This window comes from Ambystoma mexicanum, chromosome 7p, assembly GCF_040938575.1.
Source record: "Ambystoma mexicanum isolate Mex_15411 chromosome 7p, UKY_AmexF1_1, whole genome shotgun sequence".
NCBI classification, from domain to species: Eukaryota; Metazoa; Chordata; class Amphibia; order Caudata; family Ambystomatidae; genus Ambystoma; species Ambystoma mexicanum.
Window position 1 is genome coordinate 543,051,505 of NC_090939.1, and position 14,956 is coordinate 543,066,460.

A 14,956-nucleotide genomic window follows, 5' to 3' on the forward strand; every position below is an offset into this window, starting at 1 on the left:
ATTTCAGAATTTGTCTGAATGTTTTACCCTTTTCCTTGCAGATCTTTGAAAAAGAATTCCACTGATGTTCACATTGATACAGTCTCTACCAGTGCTCCCTCTCTGAACTGTTCCAACTTTCATGGTGACATGCTCAAGCGTGAAGAATGACATTTCAGGCTGGAAGTCCTTTTCAAATCCTAGGGCCTTATCACGAGTTAGGCAGTATCCCCACTTGGATGCCGCCCAATTTTATTTGCGCTAGCGCTCACCTATCGTGCTAAACGTTACCTCCCACTACCCTTTGGATCAATTGGGCCCAATGGGGAATTTTCAGTGCAATTACCGCCCGGTAATACCGCCGGTGGTAATTGCACCATAAATGGGCATTTTTTCAGCATGTTTACCCCCAGCTCTGAGCTGACAGTAAACACGGCAGACTCGAGATTGGGCAGAGCAGTAAATGGCCGCATTTAAGGGCTACCGCCCAACTCGTGATGATGCCCATAGTGCCAAATTAACATCTGAGGGAGGTGGTGGGGTAGCATCTCTGCTCTTTACAAAGTAATAATTTCTCCTTTAAATTGGCAGAGCACTCCACCATAAAATGTACTGGCGGCACTTCAGAAGAGTGCTGTCATGAATGCACGTTTGCATAGTATGCATCTGGCGTGCGGGGAAGGGCGGTGGTACTGCAATTCTTGTATTTCTTCTCTTGGGAGAAGCATGGGAGTGGTTGAGCCTCCTGTTTAGGACTTGTCTCCTTCAGATGAGGCTCCTGTTCAGCAGAGCAGGAGCCTAACAACAGCAGATGATGGCAAATCCTCCATTGATTCCAGCAAAGGAATTGGACAGGAACAAAAAGGAGTCGCGCTCCTGCAAAAATGGTCTCCCCAGAGCTGCTTTGCATGTGGCCCAAAGCCCTACAAGTGGAGGAAGCTTTCTGCCCTTGACGGCAGCAAACCTTATGAAGGCTCTGCATTTGGAGTCTTAATACGTGTAGGGAGTGTGACATGCAACTACTTCAGACAGCCCAAACTCAAACAAAGTAACGGTCCAAAGCTTTATATATGCCTCATGATTGGCACACATTTTACTATCATGGTGACTATTGTGACAGCTGAAATGAGCACCATACCCAGAGTGTGTTTCATGCTTAGAAGGCATGCTCATTTCAATTACTATCACAGACCTGTTTGATAAATTGGTGGTCATTCTTATGTTTCCAAAATGCACTTTCATTTTATGAAAAGCCCACAGCACTGACAATCCGCCTCCCTGCCTGCTACCTTATCCCCTGTGCGCTACCCCATCCACCATGCTTAAAGGTGAGGAGCTCCCCCAGCAAATGTCAATTTCCAGCACTGATTCCTTCCAAATATTTCAGTTGAAAAGCAGACACTGTGCACACGCGGCCCCGCAATCTAAACAAGACTGGAACCAGGCTGACAACAGTCGTTATTAATCTGTGTTGTCTTTTTGGCTGCCATTTTAAAGATTTTGCGGCGCCTATGAGACAGATTGAGGAAAATTGGGAAACTTTCAGGACATAAACCCAAACAAGTTACACATAATTCTGACTTGAATAATTATTGCTGCCCAGAATAAATCATTCTACCAAATTGCTCCTCCCTGCAGGACCTCAAAGCAGTTCTCCGAGGGACGAATCCTAATCTACACTTTTCTTTGGCAGTCCTGGCAGCATCAGTTGAAAAACCTTTGTTTTTAAGCAGTTAGTCACTACCTATAAAATCAAAAGTCTACAAACGTGTGGGATGCCAATGATAAGGTTAGGTACTATAAACAGGTCATATGAACAATTTGAAGTAAACAAGTGCATCCCAATACACATCAAAACTTCTCTCACATCACACTACTACTTAACAGCAAGACTTGGAACCCGATTTATAGATTAAGTGGATAGACCTCACAAAGTACTCTGTGTGTACAATACATTTGTGGGCTAATGCGCACAAAAGTCCTTTTGCTCGTTTCGCATATTCATTGAATCCAAAGCACAATGCAACTCAACCCGCAAAGAAAACCAAGCTGCGCGAGGAACGCCCACAACACGCCCCCACGCAAACCAAAACTAATGCCAAAGACCAACCTTTGCGCAAACCTTCATGTCCACCTCTGACCACCTCTGACCCACCATCCAGCACCCCAACGACATTGCACATGGTCCCCCGTAAGTTACGGCTGCACCCCAGCGAAACTGTGTAAGGTCCCCTGTAAGCAACAGCTGCACCCCAGTGAAACTGCGCAATGTACCCCATAAGCAATGGCTGCACCCCTGCGAACCTGCACATGGCATCCTGTAAGTAACAGCTGGACCCCTGAAAAACTGTGTGAGGTCCCCCATAAGTAATAGGGGAACCCCTGCAAAGCTGTGCGATGTCCCACATAAGTAACAGGGTCAGCCCAGCGAAACTGCATGAGGGCCCCCATAAGCCACGGCTGAGCCCATGTGCAACTTCAGACCATCCTCCCTACTCCGAAGGCACCCAAACTGCTAGCAGATACCCTAAGTCATATGTCACCTCTGCCACCACCCCAGGCAGACCCTCGGGTTCTGACAGCACCCACCAGACCCCCTCACCTCTGCCATTACCCCAGGCAGCCCCCAAAGTCCTGACACCACACCTCATCCCCCTGACCTCTGCCATGACCCTCCAGGCAGTCCCTTCTTGTCCTGACACCACCCACCAGCCCCCCTGACCTCCGCCACCATGCCAAGTAGTGCCCTCAAGTCCTGACACCACTCACCAGCCGCCCTCACCTCTGCCACTACCCCAGGCAGCCCTCTCAAGTCCTGGCACCACTCCACACCCCCCTAACCTCCATCACTATCCCCCAGGCAGACCCCCCATGTCCTGACACCACCCATGAGTTCCTCTTAAATCCTCCATCACCCCAGGCAGCCCTGCCAAGTCCTGACACCACCCAGTACGCCCCCCTGACCTCTGCCACCACCCCAGTCATCCCCCTCAAGTCCTGACAACACACTTCACACCCTGACCACTGCCACTTGCCTGCAGGCAGACCCCTCATGTCCTGACACAACCCACCAGTCCCATTCACCTCTGCCACCACCCCAGACAGCACCCTCAAGTCCTGACACCACCCACCAGCCCCCTGACCTCCACCGCCACCCCAGGAAGCCGACTCATGTCCTAACACCACCCCTTACCCCCTCACCTCTACCACTACCCCCAGGCAGATACCTGACATTACACCACCCCTCCCCTTGACCCCCGAGACCAGTCCAACGTTGATGAACAAGTCACCTCAACAACACTGCCCTGCAGCAAACATGAAGTACACTGGCCACATATCCCCCTCCAGCCTCAACAACTGGGACCACTGCTGCAGGATCCATGTCCAGAGCTCATCACAGGACTCCCTGGTACATCACACTCAGCTGCACATCAACAGTACAGCATAACGTTACACCTGCAACACTGTGACCACACCATGTATGTGTGACATACTAATGAAATGGAATGCAATGAACTATCATTCTGCCCATGTGCCATTGCAATGGACTCAAAGCACTGTCCATGAATGCCCGTGGAGGCCCCAAGTCTGACACATCACAGGTTGTACTAAGTCACATGTAATGTGTCCCTGCATAGGAGCCCATACGCAGGAATCAAAGAAGGCAGTGAGGAAGGCAGTCAGGGGTGGCAAAGGCACCAAGTGACACAAGCCCAACTGGCATGTGTCTGGGTGATGTGAGTGCTGTCTGAGAGTGAGTGAGTCAAGAAAATGGACAATGTACACAGGCAGACTCAATAACAAAGAAACAGAGATTCCTGCAAGTCAGTGGCTGATGTGCAGCATGAAGTGAGAGCAGGTTGTGGGTGATTGCAGATGTGTGCGTGTGGGGAGACCATGCCTTGGGAGGGATACAGCTACCGTAGATGGAGTTACCTTCTCTGACCTTGTGTTGTTTTTGTAGACTGAGGCAATCTGTGTGGGAAGATGTTTGCTGGTATTGTGGAGTACAGTGCTCTCAGTGCCTGCACACTACACATCAGAAGGTTAGGCTTGTTTGTGAGCCTTTCTGAGTGGATGAAGGATTCATTCGAGTGTAAAGCTGCAGCAAGCGCACAAGCAGAAAGCTGTGAGGTAAGATGTGCATCTTTCTTGTAGTGAACCTGTAATGTTTGCATTCTGTGAAACTATTTTGATGTATATGTGTATGTGGGCATAATTGTTGTGAGGGAATGGGGTGGCCACTCAAGTTGTACATTGTTGTGAGTCACCCATAGGGTCGCCAAGGCGGTCCACACAAGTGTTAGTTGTGTATTTTATTTTCTGCTGTGCCTTGCTACTTGTGTTCTCCTATGTGTTGTGTATACACTATTGTTGGAAGTGACCATGTGACTGTGGTCAGGGATTTTGTTGCTTGTGTTGTGTGCTTTGGTGTGTGCAACATGGTCACTGTTGTTTACATTTGCAATGACTCTGTCAGTGTTTGTTGCAGTTGATTTTATGGCTATGGCATGCACAGTTTCCCTCTCCCAGACCATATTGCCAGGGTGTTGTTATGGGCACGTAAGATTGGCCCCAAGTCCTCACTGAATGACACCAGGAATGTGGCTTCACTGTGTGTACTCCACAGGGGCTGATTTTCATGAGAAGTATGTTTGCACAAGCTGAATGGTTGCAGCTTCTCCCTGTGCCCTTTGACCAACCAAGGGCAAGGGTGGTGCCTGTGGCTGAGGGCAAAGACCATCCTACATATCGACTGGTATGCCATGCTGTGTGCAGGACACTTGCTGCCAGGAAGACTTTACATACTAGTAGTGGGGCACATAGCAATACCCCATCAGAGTGGTCAAGGGAGCGGAAATGTGACTTAAGCACCCCCCCCCCGCCCCCCAAATGTGCACTCCACTGTGCCCCTAGTGGCTAAATGTGCTGCATTGTATCTTCCCTCAGCTGGTTTTGCCAGATTCCTGAATGGCGTGATCAGGAATCTTGATAGCGGGTAAGTACTTTCCCCTGCAAATGTGTCAATAATTGTTATTAGCATTTATTGTCATGGTCTGTTGTTCTGTGCATCATGCGCATGCATGCATATGTGCAACTGTTCTTACTCACCAATGAGCCAGGTGTTGCCATATTTTCCAGATGCCAGGGCCCGGTAGAGTGGTGACTGATGGTAAACGTAGCTATCATGTGTGCTGCCAGGAAAAGTAGCATTGACTTGCATGATAGACTCAGTTTGCATCACAGATGACCTACACAATGATGGAATGCCAGTGTGTCTGTTTACGGTAAAAGTGTTCCATCAATTGGGGGCGGGGGGACATAGCACAACATGTGTACAATCAGTTGCTCCGAGTACATGTGGGAAATGTGCAACTGCATAGAACTCCTGGCACACTCTCTGCCTTTCCTGCAGTGTGTGTGGCATATGCACGTGCCTATACACATGAAAACACAAGTATAGCATGCAGATCTTGAAAGTGGAAGACAAACTTTTCCAGAACATAGTAGTTTTCCCAAGTTTGTCAGTTTGTATTGTTGTTATGGAATTTAACCAAAGGAAAACAATCTCATGTAAATCTCAAAAAGGTGCCTTTCTGAAATATGTCACTGAGCACTTTCCCATATTAGTGATTGATTATTAAGGTGTTCCTTTGACTTTTCTAACAGTACTTTCCTCTAATGCCCCTGACGCTGCCAGAAAACTATAGACCCCACATTTTTATCAGCACAGCATGCATCCTATGTTACATCAGAATATAATACTGCCAAACATCTGAAAGTACCTCATACATCAACCCATCTTGTTTCTCTGTCTACCACTTTCTGTTACCTCAACATTAATTCCCCCATCAGCACATCATGGCCTTAAACACCATCAGTGCCTCCGCTCCATTAGGACCTCAAGTTTCAACCACAAGCAGCACTCCTTGAAATGACTATCTTTTGACACCCATATGTGGGATATTTTTACCCATGCCAATGCGCCCCACTGCACCCCGTCGCCAATGGGGAAAGAAACAGCCAAAAATGGATGCGCTAACCCCTGTGCGCGCAAAAATCTGCAAAACTGTGCATGGTTCACCATCACAAAAGGCTGCACACCCCTGCCACACACAGTCAAAGTTGGAGAAAAAACAGAACTCACTGCAGGAGAATTCCAGTGGGTGCTGTTATATGTAACATGAAGCAATGCCACAGAAGTGGACTAAAAACCGAAAATGCCTTTTAAAATTCTGCTTCCACAACCAATTGCAACCTTCAAAGTGCTGTTTTGGTGCTAAGTTCTGTCATTTTCCAAGTGAACCATTGAAATTAAAGAGTGCTGAAATCACAGATCCTCCAGGATGGCTCAGAGAAAACCAGGCCTCACCGATTGACAGCAGCTAAAAAAATGTATTTCATGAAAAACCAGTCCAGCAACAGTTTGTTTTCAGTTACATGAAATAAATGCAGCTAAAAGTGGCAACATATAATAATTTCAGCTGTGCAGAGAAAACTCCAAGCAAAGGCTGATTACTTATTTCAAGACTGCAAACAAATTCCAGCACTCGAGGACAGAAATGGTGCTGAGTAGATGTGCATGCTGCAAAGGAAACTCTGATGTAAAGGACTCCATTTAAATGTGCTTTGCCATGAAGAAATTGCAAAATGTGCTTGTTTTAAAAGTATGTTTTTGTGGAAAGGCCTAATTCTTAAATGTCAAAATCTACCTATAAACTGTGTTCATTGTCTCTGTTTTAATGAAGATGCAGGTAACGTCAAGTTAAAACACATTCTTAAATAATTAATTCTGACTTGACAGTGCCCAGCCTGGGAAAGATGACACTTCATGTTAAAACCTTGCTGCTACAAAGAGGCTTAATTGAGGCTGGAGGTTCTCGCATATTGACAACAATGAACTGATTAGGCATTCGTCTGGGGCACAGCCAAGGACAATGGCAGGCCGCCTTCTGATCCCTACAGGGGAGGAGCTTGGAGCTTCCCTCTCAAGGAAGAGGACACCCCATCCTGATCAAAAAAATGTGACAGATGTTGCCTGTTGAAAGGAGGAAAAAAACTGCTGAACCCGCCTTCGGAAATCTGTTGTTTAAAATGCCTATTTGTGATTAAGTTTTGAAAACCTTTAACTTTGCAACATGAAGGAGGACAAATCTAAAAATCAGTAGTTATAAATTTCATTGTATGCCCTTTGTGTGGAGCGGATAGTGAACACTGTACTACATAAGGCACCAAAGTTACAGGAAAAGAATAATTGTGGCAAAACTATTGATGCTGCAAATATGATATTGTATACCCATGTTCAAGGGTTCATCTGCCCAGATATGTATTAAATTAGAAAATGTTAGGCCAAACCGTTATGATTAAAATGGACAAAATTCCATAGAACGACAAAGCAGCTCTCACAGAAATAGGAATTGGACGTAAGGAAAGTAAAAATATATAATGTATGTGTCTGATTTTATTAGGGGGCATAATTATAAAAATGTGCATTTGTGCAAAAGTTAAATTGTGGTTGAAATCAATGTGGCAGTTCCCAAAACACTTCATAAAGATGACAGCTCGTTTCTGACTTCCAACCAGAACAAGGCAAGTGCCTTTGACCACTCACATCCATAGGGTGTGGTTTGAAATTCTGCCCATACCATAAACTTTGTGATGTCACTTGGCATGATAAATATAGGAACTTCACCACACACACAGACTGATTCCTGACCACCTCCTGATTTCCGCGCAGCGCTTTGTTCCTAACTTCTTCATCCTGTCAAGAACTTTTCATCTAGTCCTGATTCCAGACTTCTTTGCAAAAACCAAGGTCCAGCAATTGCTGAACTCTTTTCAGCTAGGCCCAAATCCAACCATCCTAAACTTCAGAAAAGAATAATTCTGATCCAGTCTGGCTTGCTACTATTCATGCTTGCCCACTGAACTCACCATCCCGCTAATCTACTGTGTTCAGTGTCCAGAAGGCCAATCCAAATCTAGTCTGAGGTACAGTCCAAATTGACCAGAACCGCCCAGCTGACCGATCCCTCCAGAAGTGCCCTGCTGCCGGTAGACCTGATCCAAGATGACCAGAACCCTGCTGGTCCAATCTTAAATTACAGTGGACTGTAAGTATAAACAGGAATCAGAGTAACCCATAGTGTATTTGCATTGTCCTATCCCATCTTAACCCACCTCATCTTTAATTTCAGAACCTCTAATATTGTCAGAACCCTTCTTGTGCTGATTTTTCTCATTTGTTTTATAAAACCATAGCCCATTAGTGATTTGGAATAAATAAAGTAATTCCCATACAGAACAGAAAACTGTCTTTTCCCTGTGTTTTATCTTCTGTGCTGCTCAAAAGTGAATTCAATTGCCTTACTTATTTTCTGATTTGTACTGTCACCACATTGGTGATTGCTCCCCCATATCTATATATATTAAAACATATGTGTGATTTGAATTTTAAATAAATAAATAAATATTTACCTTTACGAACTAGCCTGATTCCTGGTCCACTGTGACCTGGGAGGGGTATTTTGAGACGGGTGTGATATGAGTGGTACATCACTCAGAATATTGAACCTATAGACACAATAAATAAGTATTTCATCTGTGCATTACATGCTAGGCGAGACACCGGTGTGTGCCGGATTGAAATCCTTAACACACATAAGCATTGCCTGCCTTCACCTCCTGTCCTCTCCCCAGGGTCCCATTGTTCTGTTAGCAGTGTAATGAAGGTGTTGATTCAGCACCAGATAGGGGGGCGCACTTACCAATTCTAGGAATAACAGGAATATGTTGGGACACCCACCATGGGGGAAAACACAGGGACCCCAGTGAACTAAGCGTGTTATTAAGCGTGATATAACTAACCAATTATAATTACAATTTAAATATCTCTAGGGAATGAAATGGCTGACAGAGCAGGCACTGAAGGGACCTACCTGCCTGAGAGAAACATGAGAATATAGAGAATACAAATAATGGCAGCAGAGGGCAAGAAGGGAAAGCATGGAAAAGAGGAAGAAATTGGGGAAATCTTTAATACAATACTGATTGTCCAGATTATAGAGCTGCAAGTAGAGGCCCAGCAGGAGGAAAAGATGTATAGGTACAAAGAGGGTGTTCCCTGTCACCCACCAATTTGGTATGGAGACAAAATAGCATGGGAAACCCCATGATGCCCAATAAATTGTTAGGTTTAGCATTAGAAGAGCTACACTTTCCTGCCCATGTATCAAGAGAAATAATAGAAGCAGAAATAAGTGAAGGGTGATATGTGCCAAATTTACACGAATAAGTGGCAGGATTTATGGGAAATAGTGTGGTGTGTCAGCAATTTTTGTCAGGACATACTTTAAAGACTGTTAATGGAAAATTGCTGTGACTGGAAGGGCCATTCTGGTACTTGCATGGGTTCCCATTGGGAACCCACTACAGCAGGGGAGTTATGTACAGCCACAGTATATGGCATAATGGGGAACAATTCAGCAGGGGAATTACATGCACCCGTTACTTTCTGATAGGGAGAGAGTACTCGCAACGAAGAAGAGGAGGAGGATACAGGAGACAAGATATAGGGTCTGCAGACCATTCTTTATATGCAGAAACATGGGGCATTTTGCACGCACATATCCATCTTTACAACAAGCTCAGGTACAAGCCATGCAAATGGCACAACAACAACGAGGATTTGTCACAGCACAGCCACAGTGGCAGCAGATGAAGCCCCTCCGAGCTCAGCTACAGCTCTGACAGGCACCCCAGGGCCACAGCAGGTCCAAGTAGGGCCAACTGATGGTGGAATGGCACCTCAAAATGTGACACAGACAACCAGCTCTGGCAGCAGAAAGTACAGTGGTGTTGGGGCAGAACGTGGTACCCCACTACACCGGAGTCAGTGTTGTTGAAGGTAACCCTTTTCCTTTCCCACAAAGTAACCCTCAACAATAGGGAGGCCCAGAGAAAGCTAAAGAATGTCCATTCCTAGCAGTAACTGATGGCCCTGAAGAGGAACCCAAGGTAGCAGTGAAAATAGGACCAAGAGAATTCTCATTTCTCACAGATACAGGAGCCACCAAATCTTGCATAAGAGAAGGAGGATTCCTGTTGTCAAATAAGGTGATGTATATGCAGGGCTTCCTTGGGACAGTAGTGATGGTCCTGTGACAAAATATTTACCAATCACAATAGGGATGCAGCACATCATAGTGCCACTATAGTATTCCAAGTACACTCTTAATAACATACTAGGAAGAGACTTGCTCAGCAAACTGAACGTCACAATATCATTCACAGAAACGAGGATGTCTGCTCAATGGCAGGCATATATTACACACAAGTAGTGGCACTTCTTTTAGCCGCACACGCACAGAGCACACGTTGAGGTCAACCAATGTACCCAAGCAGTTTCCTATTTGGAGTGGGGATACTACTAAGGTGGGTGCCAGGGATACAAGGGAAGGTGTTCCAATTGGCATCAGAATTCCTATTCAGACCCCAGTGCCAAAAGGAAGACAAATAAAGCATCATGCTTGTGCTACAGCTTGTAGAGGTAGTGATATACAAAGCCATGGTGATTCTATATGGGACACACAATGATAACATGGAGTGGCATGCAGTGTTATGCATCGAGCCAACAATGACATTAACAGGAGTAACGGATGAACAACTGCTCTCTGATGGGAAGGAAGAGGGAGAAATGGTATTCCAGTTACAAATACCATGCCCAGTAAATGTAATAGAGAAGCTATGCTGATACTGATGCAGTTGGTAAAAAAGGGAAACAAACACATCCTCACTGTGTTGTTTGCCTCCCAGTGCTGCTCCCAGCGCCAATATGCTCTTGGGGAATGTTGCACTTAATACATTCTGAATAGATTCATATATAGAAACACACAGATGAGGATCTCAAAAAGGTTCCCAAAAACTATGGGCCAAAGGGCCCCATTATGTAAGGGTACTAAAAGGAGTAGGGGCGGTGAAGATATAACTAAAAGAAGGGGAGCTGTTGCCCCAAGCAAAACAATACCCATTCACCAGAGAAGCAGGTGAGGGCATATATTCGTCTCTACATGCACTATGGCAGCAGGGCATCATAAAAACATCCTCATCACCATGGCCAAATACCCAATAAAGAAATCAAAGGGTGGGTCATGGAGATTCATACAAGATTTCGGTTCTCTTAATGATCTAGTGGAAGCAGAGTACCGAACCCCGCTACAATACTATGCAACATCCCAACAAAGGCAAAATACTTGACTTTAAGAATGCCTTCTTCTCCATCCCACTCCACCCAGACTCATGGTTTTTGACAGCATTTATATATCGGAGAACCCAGTTTGAACACACTAGATTGCCACAGGTTTATTGCAAATCAACTAACATTTTCAGCAGAGTGATACAGATGGATTTGAGGAACTTACAAATGCCAAGCACAGAGATGCAATATGTTTATGACCAGCTCATTTGCAGCGAGACTGAGGAAGAGTGTAGGACGGATTCAGTGCACCTCTTAACATTACTAGCAGATAAGGGGTATAAGGTGGATAAGGCAACATTGCAATACTACCAGGAGTAGGTTGTGTATTTAGGACTAATAATATTCATCAAATGATGCAAGATAACACAAGGGAGAGTAGAGTCAATTCACTTGACTGTGTGTCCTGGCACAGTGAAGGAAATGCAGAAGTTCCGGGGTTATGCAATTACTGCAGGCCATGGGTTTTTGACTACTCTAGATTCACAAAACCCTTACTGCAGGCCCTTAAAAAAGTGCAGAAGGACAAAGGGTACATCAAGTGGACATCATAAATGAATGACAGTGCCAGTGTGGGCCACCATGAACTATAAACAGAGGTTTTTCTTGTTCTCCCACTAGGATGATGGTGGTCCTCATGCAGAAGAAGGCACAGGGACACAAACCTTGAGCTTACTATAGTGGTATTCTAGACCCAATTATGCAGGGACACTTCCCCTGTGAACAAGTACTTGCAGCTGCAGGGTTTGCAATAGAAAAGGCAGCGACAATAGCATGGGTTGTCCCTTAGTACTGTACATGGAGCATTCCTTATTTGCCATTTTGGAGAAATCAAAGAGCACACTGACGACACAAAGGGCATCATTGTATGAAGTTATACTGACAAAACCAGCAATTGAGGTAGTGAGGTCTCACGTGGAAAATCCAGTGACATTCAATGCAGAATCTGTGAGAAAAGGGGACTGAATGCATGACTGTGCAGCACATATGGACAGAATGCAAGGGAACACATGAGTAAAAGAAGAAGACAGAGGGGGCAGACATGATCTTCATTGACAGGTCACCAAGCATTGACCCCAATATAGGAAGGAGACATACTGGACCTGTGATAGTGTGCTACAAGGACAGGGAATATGTAATTGTATCCCAGCAGAGATTACTATTTGTCATGATTCCTGGCCGTCATGTCCCCAGCCCTCCAAGATGTCAGGCTGGAGCCAGGCCACAATCACCTACATGGCCCTCAAGGGCCTCTCCATCCATCCAAAGACCCACTTGGAGTCAGACTTGACGCTTGTGGCACCAGACTCACTCACTCCCATAGGATAACATTGGGGATTGGACTTGTAGTGCATTGATGGGGACAAGATGGATGCCCCCACATATTTCGGTTCCCAGAACTGTATGTGCAGTCTAGTCTTTTGGGTGTGGTTCAGCCCAAAGACACCTGGGTTACCCAGAGACTATTTAAGCCACGACCAGGCTGAGAAACATGCTTTGTGTTTTCTGCACCTGCAGCGTGACACTCACCGTGTTCAGATCGGTCTCCAGTAGGCCTGCATCTTTCTTCTGCGCTCAGCTCCTGCAAGAACAAGAACACCGTTAGGAACAGCCTTAACTTGCAGCGCTTCTGCCCATCATTCATCGTCCTTCTGTTCTGCAGGCATCTTCGGCGGTGTCATTCCCATCCCGGCACGCCGCTTCCTAAGGAAAAGGGAAAAGAACAGAAAAAAGGCATTAGTAAGCATTCAGCAAATCTTCGCTTATTTTTAAAGACTGTACGAGCTTCAAACGCTTACCTGAATCCCAGCTGCTCTGGGGAACTCTGTCTCTGGAACTTCTCATCCATCTGCAAGAGGGAAAAGACACTCCAGGTTAGTGTGGAAACATCTAGTGGCGCCGCATACCGCGCTTACTCACCGCATTTCTTCTTCATAACTGGCGTCCACGCTGAAAATGTCACAGCACCTTAAAGACACAGAAAAAGAACTCAGTTCAATACAAATACGAAAGGGTCGCATCGCGCATCGCGCTCTCACTCACCTTCAGCGCTACTCATCTCAGCAGCACGTCGCCATTCCCGGACGCCGGCCATCATCTAAGGAAGGAAAGGAACGAAGTTAGAGAACTGTTCAAAAGACTCATTATACTTAGCTGTCGGACTCTTGCCAGTGAAGTAACTAGGCAGCAACAAGCCCACATCAATCAACGCGCCCCTGCTCTGAAAGCAGGACAGAGAGCACACTTTCCAAGAAAACAAGGCCCAGTCTCCAGTCGAGTAGACTCCAGGGAAGGGTTGGAGGTTGTAAGAGGTCAAAACAGGCTGAGTGACGTCCCCGTGGATACCAGGTGAGCGTTACACCTTTGTATTATTCAGCGCAGGCAGCAGATTTAACGGCCATGATTGGTGCATTAAACATGACGTAAGGGCATGCAGCTAAAATATTCTCAGATTCAGCTTATATAACATCTACAATACATTTTGGATTAGTGTGATGGGAAAGAAGAGGATTCAAGAGAAGTGACGTGTCCCCAGTACAACATGCTGAGTTGCTTGGGCAACTGATTGGCCCAACAAGGCTGAAACATGTCTGGGATGCTTGTGGTCTCGTGCAGAACAGATGTGGCCTAGCAGTTCGGGCCGGACCGCCCCTTTTGGGGTGGGACCAAGCCTGATTTGCATATGGTCTTTTCCCTTCTGTAATGTCTTGGCAGGCGAAGAACAATGGTCTGGATGGTTGCCCAGAGCAATGCCAGAGGTTAAGATTAACTCTAAACCTTCCAGCCATCACCTCTTTGTTTTTGCTTTGTCACCCCAAGTGGGACGAGTATGCCCAGACATGGGTCCCATGCCTGCTGGGCCTAGAGACCCAAGCTGCTCCTCACTGATGAGGCCCAACAAGGCTAAAACATGTCTGGGGATGCTTGTGGTCTCGTGCAGAAGGGATGTAGCCTAGCAGTTTGGGCTGGACTGCCCTTTTGGGTTGGGACCAAGCCTGATTTACATATGGTGTTTTCCCTTCTGTAATGGCTTGCCAGAGCAATGCCAGAGGTTAAGATTAACTCTAAACCTTCCAGCCATCACCTCTTTGTTTTTGCTTGGGCAACTGATTGAGGCACTGAAATTGCCAGTGGAGGTGGCCATAATATAATCCAGGGTGTCTTGTATTCCTTCCTTTCTGGTGCTGACCAATGGCAGTTGAATAAAGAACCAAAGGTTAGCACAGTTATGTTATTACTAATTGCAAACTGTTTGTGGGATAGAGTGTGAAGCAATGTGGCGCCACACAGCGAGGGGATGGGCTGAAAGGGGGAAGATCTGTTGCTCCAATCATGTCTAACTAATGCATGCATTGCTGTAGGGGTATGACAGAGTCCACCCAGTTAGCATCTTAGGAACCGAGAAGATGCAAAGCTTAAATTTCAGCTGTATCTAATTGAGCAAACATTGTATTAACGGTATAAAACGACTGCTCGCTGTGAGCCAATTTGTCAGCTCTCATCAATCAGTTCTGCTGCACTGTGCTGTTTGATTTGTGCTCATGCAGCTGTAATAAACAGCTGTATTTCTTGCCCGGTGTGCACTCCTTTTTGGATTACTGGTAGCATATTTATCACCAGCCCTAGAGGACCCCTGATACAGTAGCATGGGCATTACCTTCCAGTCAGCACCCCAAGAACCCATTGTGCTCTAGCACTTTGAAGCGTCGTCTATGCACTGGA